The 20000-nt window shown below is 36.1% G+C and overlaps 1 long non-coding RNA gene across 1 annotated transcript; it reads right to left on the reverse strand.

Moving 5' to 3' along the window:
- Positions 1-5930: 5930 nt before the first annotated feature.
- LOC118762767 lies at positions 5931-19457 on the reverse strand. Its single transcript, XR_004998517.1, has 3 exons — positions 19445-19457; positions 12704-12708; positions 5931-6016 (listed from the first exon to the last, which is right to left on the reverse strand). It is a non-coding gene; the product is annotated as an uncharacterized LOC118762767 (long non-coding RNA).
- Positions 19458-20000: the final 543 nt, after the last annotated feature.

The raw sequence follows: 20000 nt of genomic DNA on the forward strand, positions 1-20000 counted from the left end.
CAATTGCAAAGATGAGACCTCCTGTCTGTTGGAAGGAAAATGTCTGGAGAAAGGAATTGTGTATAGAGCCAAAGTGCAAATAGGAAGCTCACTTGAATATAGAACTTACACAGCGGCTTCTGAAAATTCTTTCAAGACCCGATTTTATTCTCATAGAAAGTCCTCCCAATATTCCGAAAACAGGACAAAGAGCAGCCTGGCAAAATATGTCTGGAAATTAAAAGAAAATGAAACCCGGTTTTTCAACGTGATATGGAGAATTTTAGATAAAACATCACCTTACAGGCACGGTGCACATAAAAGAAGATAGAGTGTGCAGATTCGAGGTGAGTACTGTTGGAGATAATATCCTCTACATATGAAACATGAATTATATATACATACTTGGTGGAAGTCAACTCATGACCGAGTAAGACGACTTCCTAGACTCAGTAAGTCCGTATCAACGCTCCCTGAGTCCAAGAAATTTGTGTGCGAAAATTTGTTTTCGGTGGATAAAGATGTACACAGCACTAGAACCACTTTTCTGTGCAATCAACTATAAAATCAATGGCACAAGAGGTTCTGACGATCAGTTATCAACTGTATTTCAAATTTATTTCATATAAGTTTATCTTCTAGAAAGATGTTCTGATGAGAACTGGAGGCCCTTTACTCAATTTGGTTCATATGCTATCTAACCGATAGCTGGGACCATAACAGATGGTACCTCCCGGGTCAGACATAGGAACAACAGTGTTTAGAGATGGTTTCCCACTCCTCAAAACCCTAGAACTCGTGTAGCGGCGCTCCAATACCAGATGCCGTTTAAAGTCATACCTAGGTCACACACACACACACACACACACACACACACACACTTAATTATGCGCATTTTTATGCATGCATGTACTTATGTTTGTATGTAAGCACACACAACTTAGAAACAAATCAAAGAAAATGGCTAAAAAAATCAACAGATGAAAGATATATATAAATATGAATAGGCGTTAATGAAATAAATTAAAATATATCAGATATATTTCAGAAGATTCTGGATAAAAAAAATTACTATCTTGGTTTGAAATTGACCAACATTGCTTAGAAATTACTTTAGCTGGAGTAATTTAGAAACTATTAATGAAAAAAGATTTATTTTGATGAGATAAAATCAAACTTGCGAAATTTCTCAGCTACTTCTACATGAAGCATAAATATGTTTAAATTTGAATAGATTTATGCTGGCAATATGTGTTATAGAGCCAGTTTCCATACCTGGTTGAAGATGTTTTAATATTTAAATAATATTTTCGGAGTTTTTCTTGTTTTGTAAGTGACTAGATGTAGCGTTGGCATCGTTGTCTTTTTAGAAATATTACAGTCATAGCTGTGTAGTTTACGAGTTTGGTTTTCAAAAACGTAACTGTGAGCTCGGTTACTTTGTATGTTATATTGACAAAGTACATTGTATTATAGACTAGGGATATCTTCCCTGTGGAACATAGAAGGCAGAAGCTGTACAGAAGCCCGTCTTTATGTGTGTCAGTGTGTATGTGTATATATATATATGTCAAATTTTAAGTATATTATGGGCATATATATTATACGCATGCATATATATATATTTAGCGAAAGTATATAGGGCATAGCCTTATAATCAGAGGGATGACTGAAAAGGAAGAATAATTACTGTATTCCGTCTGAATTATGCAGACGATGTTTTCTTTAGTATCACCTTCAAAATATAGGACTCAAGTGATCGGTCTGTTAGTAACACACTATCAAGCGACGGCTTCTTTTCAGCAAATGCAATATACAATATGTCAAGTAAATTACCTCAATTTAAGACCGATATCTCTATATTCATATTTTTAGATGTTGAGTGAAACCTTTCAGCGTTTATATAACACTGTAATAGAGGATTTGATGGTCATTTTTGACCATGTAGCTACACAAATACATGGAAGGGTTTTTGTTTAATTAACACTACAAGCCATTGCCCTGAGGGACAGTAAACCAATGTCATTCACTGTAGTTGAGGTCAACTGCCAAGCGCGTGTGAATATACGTTCAAAAGTTCAAGAAAAAGAGAACATTTATGGCGAATTAATGTGGAACTTGTATCTCTTGTATCCTGTGGATTACCAACAAATTTTCCAAATTTTCACAAAAACCTAGAAATACTCGGTTTCACGAATAATGTGCAAAAGAAGCTGGTGCGGATTCTCAAAATCCAATCTATCTATTAGTGATAAACTGAAGATGTGTAAGACATTCCAAAAATTCTCCATGTGAGATTCTTATGTGAATAGATGCACACATATGGGTGTTTGCATCGACAGTTGAACTGACATCAACTCAACCACATATTTGCAAACACCAGGATTTCTCTTAACTCAAGTTAGTGACCAGCTTGAACTCTCTCAAGAAGAACTTATTTTAAACTCAAGGAAAAAAACATACGTATATATATACATACATACATGCATACATACATAAACACAGACAGACAGATACCCAAACTATGTTTATGTGTTATGAAAACTGAAGCCCATCTCATTCATATTACTGTCACCATTTTACTGTAAACCTAACGAAAGAAGTGCATTGTTTGTTTGTATATAACATGAAATCAAATGTTGTTGCCTACAAAATGAAAGTGAGGCGATGAATCCGATATGTTGATATTAAATAGCAATGTAATCATAGAATTACTTATTTTGAAAAAAATATTAAAATTACATATTCTGTTGTTAAAGCAATGAAATATTAATTGTTAGTAGAAGGCCGGCAAACCATGCAACAGTTGAAAATGTGAAATTTAAAGCAGACAGCAATAAGATGAAACGTTGTTAACTGAACGTTCATTTAATATGTAAAAGAAAAGCAAAACAAAGCAAAAACAATGATGAATTAATAAAGGATATTAACATACAAAGACACCATGAAACAAAAGCAGTAGTAATAAGAGCGAATCATACATCCGAAAAGATTTTCAGCGAAAAACTTCGTCAGCAAATGAAAAAAGCAGGAAGAAAACACACGCTATTAATGATAATAAATGTGTATAAAAAGCAAAAACAAAAGACAATGAACATTTTTGAATGGCTTATATCACACACAAATAGCAAATGAAGTTGCCGAAATATTCGGACATGCAGCATTTGCCAAGTTGAAATTCAAATGCGACGTTACTTGCGCTCGCACATGCACATAAACTGTACTACGGTCATAGACACTTCACTCCGGTCGGGGACTATATATAAGAGGTTACTGTCAATCGTTGTGTATACGTTACCGGAAGTTTCATAATAAACATGTATTGCAAATAATATCGAAGATAGACAAATATAGATATGTGTGTGTGTCTATGTGCATATATATATATATATAATATATATATATATATATATATATATATATATATATATATATATGGATGGAATGGAAGCACTCCGTCGATTACGACGACGACGAGGGTTCCGGTTGATCCGATCAACGGAACAGCCTGCTCGTGAAATTAACGTGTAAGTGGCTGAGCACTCCACAGACACGTGCACCCTTAACGTAGTTCTCGGGGATATTCAGCGTGACACAGAGAGTGACAAGGCCGGCCCTTTGAAATACAGGTACAACAGAAACAGGAAGTAAGAGTGAAAGAAAGTTGTGGTGAAAGAGTACAGCAGGGATCACCACCATCCCTGTCGGAGCCTCGTGGAGCTTTAGGTGTTTTCGCTCAATAAACACTCACAATGCCCGGTCTGGGAATCGAAACCGCGATCCTACGACCGCGAGTCCTCTGCCCTAACCACTGGGCCATTGCGCCTCCACATATATATATATATGTATGTGTGTGTGTGTGTGTGTGTGTGTGTGTGTGTGTGTATGTGTGTGTGTATGTGTATATATATATATATATATATATGTGTGTGTGTGTGTGTACGTACGTATAAATATATCCATGTGTGTTTTGTTGTGCTTGTCTCCCACCACTGCTTGACAACAGGTGTTCGTTTGCTTACGTCCTCGTAACTTAATATAAGTAACAGGTTTCAAACCTGTAAGTACTGGGTTCCATTTCTTTGATTAAACTCTCTAAGGCAGCGCCCCAGCATGAGCGCAGTCTAATGACTGAAAATACCTAAGAAAGCAGATTTATACCTTATGCGCGCGCGTGTGTGTATGTGTAGTGCATGTCTGTGTGTGTGTGTATTTGTGTGTGTGTGTGTGTGTGTGTGCATGTCTGCGTGTATATATTATGCATAAATCGCGAGCAATTATAGAAAGTTTGTGAATGTATTGCTAATAGTTATTTCGATAGTGTTTCAAGTACAGATATTAAACAGATCAACATGATGACATGCTGAACTTTTACCATTACATATCTGCCCCCAAATCAATAAGCTAAAGAATATTTAAAATGTAGAGGAAAATGATGTGGGAAAAATTATGTTTAATATCTATTGAACTACAAAAATATTTTTATCGAGTAGCAACAACAAAAAAAAAGTTGCTTAAAATGTTTACCGTTTCCTTTTCATCTCTAACTTCAGGCATCATTTAACAAACTGACCTTTTTCTTATAATGTTAATAAGAGCTAACAAAACTGTTTTTACGGTTTAGTGCTTTATTTCAAACACTTTACCATCGATATTCGAGGCTTAACTCTAACAGAATAACGATTTTTAAAATTCCATTTTCTCAACTAGCCATTCATTAACCACGAGTTAAATATTTCTTGAACCAATTAATGACTTCCATTCACATATGCCATTTTATCATACACGCACGCGCACGCGTGCAGTCATATGTATATACATGTCTATATGTATATATATATGTGTTTGAATGTGGTTATATTAATATATATGTGAATCTTATTGTCAATACTTATTTCCATGTAGCGTTAGCTTAGCCAACATTATACTATTTTATCAATATTAGATGATGTTTATATCAAGCATCCTTTCATAAGTAAGCATGTAACACAATTTCATCATCAATTTGATAGATGTTCACCATCATTAGATAAATAACTACCAAATCCAAGCAATAAATTTCGTAAATAAAATTATTCTGAATAATCATAAAAATAATAAATCTTAATAAATAGTTTACAATAAACAAAATATCTGTAAACAAGGAATATTAACTAAAATTGAAACGAAACACAAATTTCTGTATCACGATCGGCAGTTTAAAAGATGAATTTAAACTTCAATCTTTTTTCTAAGAGATAAAACATCAGAGATGAGATAAGATACAGAATCTTGCAACAGTGGTTATCTGCAACGTCAGAAGTTAATTCTTAAGCATTTTTAGAAAAATATTCTTCTGAGACAACTTGAACTGAAGAGTGAATTGAAAAATACTAAATTTTATTATCGAGGCGAGTCAAAACTTTTGCAATATTTGCGGTGTTATATCACGTTATCGAAGCAGTTCGAGACGTAGACGGTACCTGCTGAAATTGGGTAATATCGTGGTAGTTGGTGCGTAGACATGTCGTGCTTTACTCTGTCATTTTAAAGCTGCACAGTTGTATGTGCAACGTAGTTTAATTTGGGAATTTTGCTTTACAAGTTCGAATTAGACCACATCGCGGCGGAAGCATCCAAGAACATTTTTTGTGCGAAGGGTGAAGGCGCGGTAGATCACAGTATAATAAATCAAATGGTTCAAGAAATTTCAGTTGGGTTGTAAGAAAATCGATGATCAGGCGGAGGCAGATTGGCCTAAAATGTGGTCCAAAGCAAACAGGTGTGCTCTGTGCTCCAAAGCAAAGACACAAATCTGGTGCGTAGCCCTCTGAGAGTGACCTCGGCATCTCACAGATATTTGCCATCGTGTAGAAAAGATGCCTGGCATTGGTTCATAGAAAGCGAGCCCTTCTGCAGAAAGACAACTCATGACCTCATACTACTTGTTTTAAGTTTACACTTCAGGAACTTAAGGAACTCGAAGTGATCCAACACCCAACATATAGTCTGGACCTAGCTCCCTTGGATTATTATTTGTTCAGATCCATGGCTCATTCTATACGCTCGTGACATTTCATCAACCAAGAGGAGATCGAAGCTTCAGTGGAGTTCTTCGCCTCGAATGACATGAACGGGCATCAGCGTGAGATCAAAGAACTAGCAGAAAGGTGGTTTAAGACGATGCAACACGATGGCTTCTACTTTGAATGGTAGGCTGCTTTTGAAATAACTTGACGATTAAAGCTAAAAAGTTACCAAGATAGGTATCTGGTTTGGCCCAGATCTCCAGGTAGAAAAGAACTGGACTGAGGTATTGAACAATGTCATCCTTGTAGTCAAGACCTGGTCTTGACGGTGGCTATCCTTGAAAGGGAGGGCAGAGGTCGCCAATGTGTTCATCGCATCGGTCATCATTTACGGCCTAACTTTCGTTACTTGTCCAGATTCGTGTTTGAGCAAGTTGGAGAGACAGATCTTCCGCTTCTTGTGGAAGGGATCGACTCCACTTGTAAGGCGTTCCATGCGCAAAAATGCGTTGAGGTTGAGGCATCTCTGGCTTTACCTGGATGGTGAACGGATGTGGCTCCGCTTGCAAAACGGATGTTTCCCAGGTTCACTAGTTTTGGTGGACGAGAAAGATGGTTTCGTCGATGATCGAGGTTGGGTACATACTATACGGAGTGCCGTAAGGCTCTCCTACAGTTGCGTCGCTCTGGTAATGCCAGCGATATTGGTACCACCGCGTCGTTCTAGAGCAGGTTGGTAGAGGCTGGAAACGATGATACCCTAGGGGAGACCATGGGTCTCGATAATAACTAGTTAGATATTTTGTTCCACAGGACATTCGGGCCGAGGACTTTGGATAACTTCCAAGATCTCTGGCTTGGCAATGTTACCGAGGGGCCTTACCCGTTCGGAATAAGCTCACCAGACAGACACGGCCAACCCGGTCCATTGGCTTGTCCAAGATGCGAGTAGGATAGGGAAACCATTCTGCACGCTATTGTGAAGCGTCCGGAAGTGTCAGAAGTGTGGACTTATGCGGAACACCTGTAGTCGGATTTGAGAAGAGTACAGCTGTCATCTGAGTCAGTTTTAAAAATTGACCCACCGGATATCCTCACGAAAGTAGGTAAGAATTGCTTTCTCGTCGTCGTCGTCGTCGTCGTCGTCGTCGTAGTAGTAGTAGTAGTAGTAGTAGTAGTAGTAATTGCGAAAGAGGCGATATGGAAGACGAGAATGAAAGGAATGGCGACAGGCAACTTCATCTCCGGTCTCGGGCAGGTGAGATTCTTCCCCTTTTTACCTGAAAAGGAAAGTGAGGCTGGCGATAAAATGCCTGTCGGAAAGGATGTTTAAAGACAGATGGATACATGTAGCTAGGATGCTGGGTGTGAAAGACTCCTCGTGAACGTGCGCTAAGGCTGAACAAAAAGCTACCGGTAGTAGAACAGGGCTCGTGTGGTCGGAGCGTAACCTGTTTTTCTATCTCATTGTGCATGTGTAATCATGTCTTTTGTATTGTATTTCATCCGATTTTATTGTAAACGTTTATAATTTTTTTTATCGTTTGCGTGTCTAACCCCGATCAGGCTGTGCTATCCTCTCCATGTTGTCCACCTGTGGGCAATAAAGAAACAAGTTATGTCCAACATCTTACGCTGAAATATTATCAAAACATTAGTTATAGAATCGAGTATTCTTGGTAAAATATGGCTGTAGACTGAAATAACCCAAGACCTTATTGTAGTTTATGAATTATTGTACAACGACAAATTAGTTAATTGAAAAGTTCAGAAAATAGATAATGAAGCGAAGACGAAAAGAAAAGAAATAATGATCTAAGATATTAGCTTCTGTATTTGCATTCTGATATCTAGGTAAATTGCTTAATGTTACATAATATCGACAGGAATGAAACTCGTAATTCATGTTATTTCTTAATCATTTATCTGAGTAATCTCAAATTATGTCACAATTTCAATTGTGTTCCACTTTTACAATACGTTATGTTATTTCATACAACTATCTTTCCTTTATATGTCCATTATAATTCGTCTTTTTCACGCATATCTTTACACAATTTCAGTACAATCACAAGATATCTATCATTCTACAAATCTTCAATGACTAAAACTTTGCGCTTAAACTATTTTTATATAAAATAGATGGCATTTAAACATTCTCACCAGAACACATGCCTTCATATAATAAATATTTACCAACAAATATTTTACCACAAATTTACAGAACTCAACCAAAGATATTTCTCGATATCCATTGATTACATTGTCTGATTTGTTCACTCTTCTGGTCACTTTAGTTTTTGTTTCCATTTATGAGCACCGAAGATTTTACATCCTTTCTTTATCCTCCAAATTATAGTTGGGCTTATGCCAAGTAATGGAAATGTCGATAAAATAACATTGATGCAATTTGTGTTTCCTCAAACAAAAACTAGTGAGCTCACTAGTTTTTGTAGTTCAGAAGTATAGTTCAACGTTAAATTTCATCCATGATCAATTTCAAGTTTTAGAAATGCATAAATCTCGTCAAATTCTTCCAAATATTTCACGAATAACTTATCATGTCTTGATAGAAGTAATCTTAAGAGATCAGACGTAAAACAACATCCATAAAATCATGTTCCAAAAGCTTTGCAGCAAGAGTTTACAAAGGAATGAATTTTGTCAATTATTTTAACGTTTATTATTATGTGCTGTTCTGATTTCTATGATCTGTTGAAAAACTACAAATTCATTCAAATCCAATTTCTGAAGTGCACAGCACACACTTTCGTTAATAATTCACGTTGTATCCTCTATCATGGTAATTTGTAGTAATATTGATCACAATGTTGTCATCAGTAGTGTATCAGGCCAAAAATATAAATTATGTCACAACATATAACGGCTAGGTATTATAGGTTGTCCAATATTTCAGATAGCTTTAGATGATTACTTTGTATGAAAGCAATAAATTAAGATTTTCATTTCAAATATCCATTTGATAATCGATGTAAGAGATTTCCTTTTCATCACGTACAATAACAACCGTGATATTATTTTATAAATTACTCATTTATCTTGCATACATTTTCTATCAGGAAGGGATTGTCTTTTATTTATTGCTAATGTATTTCAGTTTACTTTAATTCATACAAATGTAATTCTGATGAATGGTAAAGAGCCTAGGGCAGAGGACGTAATGCTTGCCGATATGCAATTTATATCCCTGTTGTATCGCACGATCGACGTACGATATAACGGGATAATAATAATCTCCTCGCAAATCGTTCTACTCAAGATACTGGTAACAAACCTCGACAATAGGCAACTTTCCATTTCTTTTATTTAGGCTCATAGCCTTTATAAAGAGGGGACACCACCAGGACAGACAAAACAAGACATTGGGGTACATATAAAACACACATTGCATGGACTATGATTAAAAAAATGAGGATGAAATAGCTTACTCACCCACCAAATCAAGCAGTTTCATTTTACTGTTCTTTTAAATTACAGTTCAATTTACAGTCATGTATCTTAAAAAAAAACACACACACGCAATTACAACAAGTAATGCATAAGATCGTCGAAAATTACAATAGGTGGCAACTCATCGTATCTAAACTGAAGTGGTGATACTACAACTCTTTTTTTTCCCCAAACAGTTCGGCTAATCTCTCGCCTCTTTCTCCAATAGCACGCTCTTCTTACATTCTGAGATTGCCAGTTTGACTCTGATAACATTTTTCATCTTTGTTAACCTCTTTTCGATTCCAAAACTTTTTTCATAGTTTACGAGGTTTCATAAATTTCTCCCTGTAGGTATCTTTCACTGATATCTTCGTCCGACACAATTTCCTCTGTCTCAAATTCGCTGTCTCTTTCGTTTTCATTCTTCAGTCGTGCTCCTTCTTCCTTACTGGTTGAAGGCAACGGTTCTTGAGTTCGCATTTCACGACTTTTCATTTGATTTTCCATTTTTCTTCTTTTCTTTCTTGTTCTCTTCCTCGTTTGTTTTTCTTTTTTTCTGTTTGGGGCTTTTATCAATTGAATCACTAACTTTTTTTCCTTTTAGTAGATTATCATTAAAAAATTGCCAATATTACCCATTCTGTGTCTATCATCGGTGGGATTCTTCCCACCCTGACTTTGACAATTCTTTTCCCTGGAGTGCTCGGTATTAACTCCATCTCCCTTCTTTTATCTGTCCATCATTCAATATCGCGTCGTCTTCTGTGGCAAATGAAACCGCTATCGTTCCATATTCTTTTCTTCTTGTTTGTTCCTTCCCTCTCTTTCATGCTGTGTTACTTCCTCAGCTTCTTCTCATCCCAATCCATACTCTCTTGCTTCAGCACACGTAGGTTCACAGCATCCCGAACTCCAGCAGCTTCCGCGTAACTCTTCATTTTTCCAGTTTTCTCATTTCCACCCAACAAGGCGGCCTCGCAATAAATTCGGCCACACTCCTTCCAAAAACAACAAAGAGAAAAACCGGGATTATCACTTTTTGTTACGCGGAAGCTGCTGGGGTTCGGGATGCTGTGGTTCTACGTGTGATGAAACAGGAGCGTATGTTACAGATGCGGCGAAAGAAGGCACCTGAAAAGTAAATGCCCTAGTACAGCTATGGAAATTGTGGTAGAAAGTGAATTGGGAAAAATTAGTAAGAGAAGAAAAGCTGGGAAAATAGAAAATAATGAGAAGTCGGCGGAGGTGAAAAATAGAAAACGAGAGAGAAAAAAATCTCCGACGACAGAAGAAGTGAAAAAGAGTAAAGGGATAAAAAAAGAAACACAACTCACGACAGGAAATACAGTTGAATTACCAATGGAAGTACCAGGTAAAGAATTAAACTTGTGGAGTCATGCAGAACATGAACGAGACAGCCCAGAATCACGGAAACCGATAGACATAGATACACAGAAAAACCCCCCACAGAATTACAGTCAACCGAACACACAGACACAAATGCAGGAATACACTGACATACAAACGAAAGAACTCACAGACTTGAAGAGGGAAATAAAAGAAAAGTAGGAAACTAGGAGAGAAAAAAGACAACACGAGAAACAAAATGTAAAGTAAAATCATAGTGGTAAGTCATGGAAAATTTGTAAAAACTGGGATCTTTTCCTTATGAACGGCAGACAATTTCTAGTTTACTAAACACTTTAAAACTTCGTATACTGGTAGAGTGTGTCAAAATAAAGCATTTTTTTCTCTTGGGTTTCTTGAGAAAATTGTAATTTGTTTGTTTAACGTAGTTTAATTTTTCGAATTTTAACCAATCCTATGCTCTCTTTTGAGCTAAAATCATTTTCTGCGTCTAAAACTGAGACAACATCCTGTAACTAACCCTAAACCTCCCTCCTAACCCTAATTTTCTTTTCTTAATTGTTAAATTAAATTAATTGTTACGCGTATAAAAAAAAATAAAGAAATGGAATTAAATTAATTTAACAATTAAGAAAAACAAATTAGGGTTAGGGTTAGGGGGAGGTTTAGGGTTAGTTACAGGTTGTTGTCTCAGTTTTAGACGCAGCAAATGATTTTAGATGGATGGAGGTAATCGATTGGTTAAAATTGCCGAAATGCACGGATTTTCAGACGAAATATCTTACAAACTATAGAATTTTCTCAATAAAACCAAGAGAAAATGATGTTTTATAAACACATTCTACCAGTATACGAAGTTTAAAAGTGTTTAGTTAACTAGAAATTGTGTTGACATCTGCCGTTCAAAAAGAAAAGATCCAAAAACTGTGACTAAAGATTTTTTAAACTTAACAGGTTTTAAAAAAAATGGAAATAATATACGGTTAAAGAAACAGGTTAACTAAAGGTTGAACACTAAGATAAAAATTTGGTTTTCTTTTATTTAAGAAAAAGAAAGGGAAAAAAAGGAATGTATGAACATTTGTGCTAAAGGTTTGTTATGGTAAGGCAAAAGCGAAGTCGCAGGTTCGCCTCGTGGTGAAGCTAGCGATTGTGTTTAAAGGTATTCACAGTTTCATCTCGCAGTGGGTGCGAGATGGCCCTCTCATTTGCATTGTAAATATATTAATTTCACATTCATCCTTCATATGTTTTATGTTTCCGCATGTCTTTGTATGACCCCTCTGTATTTAGGCTTTGTGCCTATAATAAAGAATCAAACCGTCGATTGTCACACGCTGACGATGGGTCAATATTCAGAAACTCGAGACCGTGTGTATCATGTCAGGTTGAAGATGGGAAGGATGGCTTCCTTTTGCAAATATTGATAGGGCACAGAAAGTGTGTCAATAGCCAACTGGAGGAAATGTCCTCCTGGGGCTACAAGCTACAGTAGCATCCACCCTTAAGGGTTAGCCACATTTAAGTGGCAAATATACTTCACATATTTATTCTTTAATTTATTTACTGATGTCAGTCTGTTATGATAAAAGACTCTTCTTCAAGGTACTACAAAGAGATCAAACTGGAATCAGGTGGTGAGGAAGAGAACTTCTTAAACGCACGATTATTTCTGCACAACGAGAAACATTTTATAATTGACACAGATATATATATATATATATATATATATATATATTATATATATATATATATATATATATATATATATATGTAAAGTGATTACCTTACCTTCTTTACATCCTTCTCGAAGCCCTAGGTGTCACTTTCCGCCCTCATCGACAACATTATCAGTTACTTGCTTGTGCATTTTTGTTTCCATTGGCAACTTTAACTCCAGCTTCTCCATCTAAACTGTCGTAACTGCAATGTATTGATCATAGGTTGACCAGGGGCAAAACAATAAATCCAACGATTAATTCCTCGTCTCTCACATTTTTATACTTCAAACCTTCACGCTTCAAATCCGTTGGCATTTTCTCAAATTTCCTTAATCTCTGCTGCGTCTCTTGCTAAGACTAAATGTCCAGTTCAAATAACACCAAATGGTCTACTTTTCCCACGAAAGATCTTGTCTATAACTCGTCAGTACCGTTCCCCGTCACCAAGCTGACAAGGCGCTTCAGCACTTTAATGTATCCATACACCAATAAGTATTTTCTTTTTATCACGTTCCACCTCATCAACTGACATTTCCTACATGCTGACATCTGCAGATACCACTTTATTGAATCCGATCTAGTTTCCATTCCTATATTTCCAAGACCCCACAATTCTTCTCATATAAACGCAACCGAATCTTATGTGACCGCCAGAAAGAAAGTTTTCCGCTCCTGCAATACTCAACGTTTAATCACTGCCTCTTTTCTTTACAAAGTCTTTCCGTTTCATGTGCAACATCACAACTCTCCGTGGTTTTGAGACCATATTCTAGGTTGCTGACTACTTTCCTTATAGATCTATCAAAGTTATATACTGTATGTGACTAAATGCACTGTATATAGTGAAACAGATGAACTACAAAACTCACCATTTAAACACCTCCTCTCAGTTTAATAATTACGGCTGCAAAGAAGCCACTGGTAGAAATAAATGCACTCCCTCAGATAAAAGTACCAAAGCAACTTGGTAAAGCATGTCATAACCAAAGCAAAAGAGGTTCAAATCTCTGTCTACTGAATGAACACTCGCAATGAAGCTGTGAACAAAAACACAACTATAAACGTTCCATTTGTAGTCACCCATAATCTTAGAAACCATAACATTCGGTCAAATTATCTTTCATTTCTACACTATTCATCAAATTTTGGAAATATTATGAAAGACTCATGAAAGAGTCATCCAGCCGAAGACAACCACCAAGTTTCAGAAAACTCTTAACAAAGTCATAATTCACATCAAAAGGAGAAAAAAAAAGACGGTAACAAACTGCAGAGACCCGCGTTGTGGGAGATGTTAAATAAGTAAAAAAGAACAACCAAACGATTCACGAATGAGAAGGAATCGAAGATTAATGCGAATATGAATTACAAAACAAAAGCACTTATCTACTGCATCATATACCCACAATGCAATGAGAATATCAGCCGAAAAGGATTGAAATTAAAACGCCGTGTTAGAATACATAAGCAACAATCAAAGATAAACATCTTACAAATTTTCAATGCAGTGAACATCTAGACGTTTGTGCAACCGGAAAATAATATTCAAAATATTTCCTTTTCTCAAAATAAACGAAGAAAATAATCAATTGCTAAAAGCAAAAGAAATATACTCAATAAGAATTCTAATTTGAAATTAATCTGGAAATACACAACACTGCTACTAAAACCAATTTCCACTATACAGATTACCCCCATAATACGAATGTCTGAAGTACTTAACGAAAATACTTATACACAGCATGAAAAGTTTCAATCGAAAATCTGCTCCGTTGTTTTTTTAAAAATTGTTTTATATGATTAATTTTTATTTTAAGAAAATCTTTCTTCAAATGTGTGCGTGTATATATATATATATATATATATATATATATATATATATGCGTACATACATACATACATACATACATACATACATACATACATACATACATATATACATACATACATATATATATATATTATATACACACAAACAATAAGTTGAAATGGCACTGAGAGGGTATAAATAAGATTTATATATATAAATAGTAATGCTTTTAACTGGTTCGTTTTTTATAGAGTGAATATGGCTCTGACAGCTCTCAGTAAACTTATAAATTGATTAGTTGAAAACAGTGACCCTCATGTGTGCGTGCGTGTGCATGTGTGTGGCTATATGTACTCACTCAATAGAGTGCAAACCAGAACTGAAATAAATGTACATCTTATAAAGATTGGTGTTTAATAGGATTCTTTCTATATTTTCGATGTGCATATACATCATACACCCCACCAACACATATATATTATATACATATATGTGTATGTATGTGTTTATGCATGCACCTATGTATGCGCATATTTATGTGTTTATCTGGCATCTTTTATCTTTTACACGTTTCAGTCATTAGACTGCAGCCATGCTGGAAGTACGCCTTAAATGATTTCTAATATAACGACACGAGTACATATTTTAGTTAAGGCTCTGTACTTGTTCTTTCGGGTTCTGTTGCCGAACCGCGAAGTTGCGGGGGTGTAAAATCATCAACATCAGTTGTCATGCAGTGGTTGTGGTGGTGTTAGTGGTGGTGGTTTTGGGACAAAAACACAGACACGCATGCACACATGCATGCACGCATGTACACACATACGACGGGCTTCTTTCAGTTTCTGTGTACTAAATCCGCTCACAAGGCTGTGGTCGACCTCAAGGCTATAGTGGAAGACAGTCACCCAAGGGAAGCAAACTACTTAGCACACGGCCAAACCTGTTTGTATAATAATAATAATAATAATAATAATAATCATAATAATAATAATATTTTTTTTATTTCTTAATTAAAAGAATTTCTTATCGGTTTCAGCTCAGATCTGTGGCTATACTGAGGCACTGCCGTTTTGCTACATTTTTCTTATTGAGAGCCTTCGCTAATATGTGGTATTTGGTCAATAACGGACTTTGATGTTGCTACCCTCATTTGCACCTCCTGCCGCGATGTAGGTAGGTTCATCTGGGTCTCTCGACAGGAAGAGATTCACTTTTGGTTTGAAAACATCTACGTCCACTTTATGTAGGTCCCTCAGGCTTCATCTTTCTTCTCTAGTCTACAATTTTCTCCAGTCCTTTGGAAATAGGATAGTCTTCTCCCGTTGTGTGCTGCTATTATATGCGCAAGGTTAAGGCTCGTGGAAAAAAGTGGGATATTGTGTGCATTGGACATTCTATGGTATTTGCCAGACTTAGAAAAGTGTTTCCCTAATAGCATGTATGAGACGCGTGTGCGCCAAGTTTGTATCAAAACTGCTTTCAGGTAACCAGAAAGACACCCGGACTTTAGTTGCACAAGATCTCATTCACTGCGTAAAGAACGATGAAAACATTTTGAAAATTTTGCGTAGGCTTCTGAGCAGGTATCGCCAATCTTTTGGCAAAATGTGATGCAGATTCTTTGCTCAATTGTCTGTCATATTTATTGCGACGTTCACACGCTACACACCTTCCTACTAAGCACTGCTGTAAACAGCGGAACTCAGCTAGTACGTTGAAGCTTAGTGCGCATGCACAACAGTGTTCAAGGTCAATTTGCGCCGAGCGGCATTTCTCTGGGTGCTTTAGCTTTGTTACTATGCTAACAATACTGATACTTATTGATCAGACCACGTAAAAACCAAAACGTCATATGTATATATATATATATATATATATATATATATGTGTGTGTGTGTGTGTGTTTGTGTGTGTGTGTGTGTGTATGTGTGTGTGTGTGTTTGTGTGTGTGTGTTTGTCTCCTCAACATCGCTTGACAACCGATGCTGGTGTGTTTACGTCCTCGTAATTTAGTGGTTTGGCAAAAGAGGCCGATTAAATAAGTACTAAGCTTAAAAAGAATAAGTCCTGGGGTCGATTTTCTCGACTAGAGGCGGTGCTCCAGCATGGCCGCAGTCAAATGGCTGAAACAAGTAACATAGAGTAAAAGAGAAAAAGATATATACATGTACAAAACTTAGATATCTACTTATGTAAATTATAGTTTTGGAAAACACCTTAGAAGTCTGTATTGAAGCGCAGTCTATAAAAGGGGAAGCTGAGTGTAATTATCTTTGTAATTAGTAAATACTATCAACTGCGGAAGTATTTCAATGCTTAAAATTTATTTAAATACTTGAAAAAATACAAAATATAGTGTCATCTGTGCAGTTATAACACATACAAGCACATGCGTATAGATATAGATCCTTAAATACATACATACAAACAAAAATACACACAGACACATCTACACGCACACACACACATATACATTCATGCACACATTGGTATGTATATATATATATATGTATATATATATATATATATATATATATATATATATATATAATATATATATATATCCGTAATAATGAAGGGTGAAATTAATTAATTTGGAAAAATTATCAATTACACCAAGTAGTCTTCGGCATGTAAAACTAAAAAAATGTATGATAGATTGCAGTCAATTCATTCTCTCTTACCTGTTTGTGTCTGCCTTCCAAATGCTGTTTTTACTGAGATCTCCCTTTTTAGTAGAAGAAATAGCTATAACCCTTTGACTGCTATTTCTAAATTCGGTATGTGGTAAGGCAACTCGTTGCTAAACCCTTATTGCTTAGTATATATATATATATATATATACATTCACACACACGAACATACGCACACACACATACACACATATATGTACATAAGCATGTGCTTCAGTAGTTGTGTAGTAACTAGATCGAGATGGTATCAAGTATTTGACAAATGATATTTATGTTGGAATGTTTGCTTTTTCTTCATATTTGTTTTCGAGAGTATTGCAAAATTCTCGTCTGAATGTGTTTTTATAAATAAAGATATATTTATAAAACTGTGAATATAAAACCGACTAATGAAAATATGTTTGCTATAACAATTTATTCTGAAAAATATTTATGGGTGTTTGCCATGTTTTTTTGAATGTTACTGTAGATCTCGGTTATACCTAGGTAAACTTTGCATATATATTTGGTAATCGATTAGTTTTGCTCTACCCAATATAGGACTTCATATGATTTAAAACGATGTAGAGATTAATCTCTAATGTCTTTGTGGATATATGACGAGTATACTTTCTCCAATCAAGGTCGAACCGGACTTGAAACAATCTAAATCGATTCTATTTGTTTTTGTACTTGGTGTGCAAAAAAAAAAAAAAAACATATGATGTGGTCAATTTACTTATTTTCCATAGTAAGCTTAAAAATGTACCTTTACATGTGTGTCTATATATATATATATATATGTATATATATATATATATACACATACATACATATATATATATATATATATATATATATATATATATACTAGCAGTATCGCCCGGCGTTGCTCGGGTTTGTAAGGGAAATAACTATATAAGCATTTTTAGAGAGTTACTTCCCTTATAGATGCCAATTCGGGCTTTCTTAGCCATTTCTGTTTTGGTGTCTTCAAGCCATGAAGTCGTTATTCTAAAAGAACGCTGGTCTCCTTGACAACGCTTTACGACGTTGATTTCCTTACACTCCCTTCCCCACAGCTTCACGAGGGAGGGAAGAAGGGGGAGAAGCAAACAGGTGTAGCTGTGACCATGGACGCCAACTCCGCCGCCATCGACATACGAAAAATTATGCATTAAAATGGAATAAAAAATTATGTTAAATTATTTTTAAAATCGTAGACTCATCGTAGACGCGCGCTAATACTCAGACGGGCTCGATATGAATCACGACTATAAGATACCCGAATTTGGTTAAACTGCACCGCAAAATGTGGGAGTAATTAGGAATCTAAATCGAAGGGGACAGACACTCACACAACTACAGTTTTATATATATACTAGCAGTATCGCCCGGCGTTGCTCGGGTTTGTAAGGGAAATAACTATATAAGCATTTTTAGAGAGTTACTTCCCTTATAAATTCGGGCTTTCTTAGACATTTTTGTTTTGGTGTCTTCAAGCCATGAAGTCGTTGTTCTAAAAGAACGCTGGTTTCCTTCACAACGCATTACGACGTTGATTTCTTTACACTCCCTTCCCCACAGCTTCACGAGGGAGGGAAGGGGGAAAAGCAAACAGGTGCAGACGTGAGCGTGGACGCCAACTCCGCCGCCATCGACACACGATGCATTTTATGCATTAAAATGGAATAAAAAATGATGTTAAATTATTTTTAAAATCGTAGACTCATCGTTGACGCGCGCTAATAGTCAGACGGGCTCGATATGAATCACGACTATAAGATAACCGAATTTGGTTAAACTGCACCGCAAAATGTGGGAGGAGTTAGGAATCTAAATCGAAGGGGACAGACACTCACACAACTAGAGTTTTATATATATATATATATATATATATATATATAATATATATATATATATATATATACATATACATACAGTGTGGGTGAAAAGTAAGTAGCCTTTAAAGATTGGTAATAAAATCCATATTCTTTTTATAAGTACCGGTGGCATCAACCAGGCTCCTAAAATGGCTGGGGATGGAATGAACAACCTTCTGAAGGACGTTGTCTGGGATATTATTGAGAACCTTATGAATCCGTGTTTCCAAGTCCTCCAGTGTACGAGATTTTGTCTTGTACACCTCTTTTGTATAACTCCACAGGTAAAAATCACATGGGGTGAGAGCTAGACTTCTTGGAACTCTGGATTTCTGGACTTCTGCGGGCTCGTCTTCAAGTTTTAGCCCCTGCACGTAATAGGGTTTCCATAGACGAAAATTCAATTCGTTATGCAGCGCCGTACGTATTGTGTGTCTTGTTAGTCCACTTTCACCAGTTACTTGACGTGTTGATTTTTGTGGTCTGCGATTAAACATTTGTGGCACTTTTGCCACGTGCCTCGCTGATCGGGGTGTTGTTGGACGGCCACTTCTTGCATTGCTCACAGAACCCATGGTCATCAGCTTTGCATAACAACTCTTTATTGTCTCCGGACGTAGAGTTGCATGCTTACCTTTCCATGCACGCCACCGTCTCTGAACTTCATAGTGTGCTGTATGCTAGTCATCTGGAAAATAAGAAATAAGACAATAAGAAAATAAGAAAATCCCATTAGTGTTGTCTGTTTAAAAAATGCCTTTGTCGTGACTGCAGAATTTTATGTATAATGAGATTATCGTCAAATCGTAAAAATACATAAAAAACAAAAACATGAAAAAACTGGAACTGTGCTGGAATTTGGGTGAATAACATACATACACAGACATACACACACACAAACGTATACATGGATATATACTTATATAATGTACATACACACATATATGTACATGTATATATGTATGTGTGCATATATGCAAATTGGATGCTAGCATATATGCGTTTAAATAGTGTTCAAGGTGTATATATATATATATATATATGTATTCTTTCTTTATTGCCCATAAAGGGCCAACATAGAGGCGGACAATACAACATGATATGGG

This window comes from Octopus sinensis, linkage group LG3 (genome assembly GCF_006345805.1).
Source record: "Octopus sinensis linkage group LG3, ASM634580v1, whole genome shotgun sequence".
Classification (NCBI taxonomy): Eukaryota; Metazoa; Mollusca; class Cephalopoda; order Octopoda; family Octopodidae; genus Octopus; species Octopus sinensis.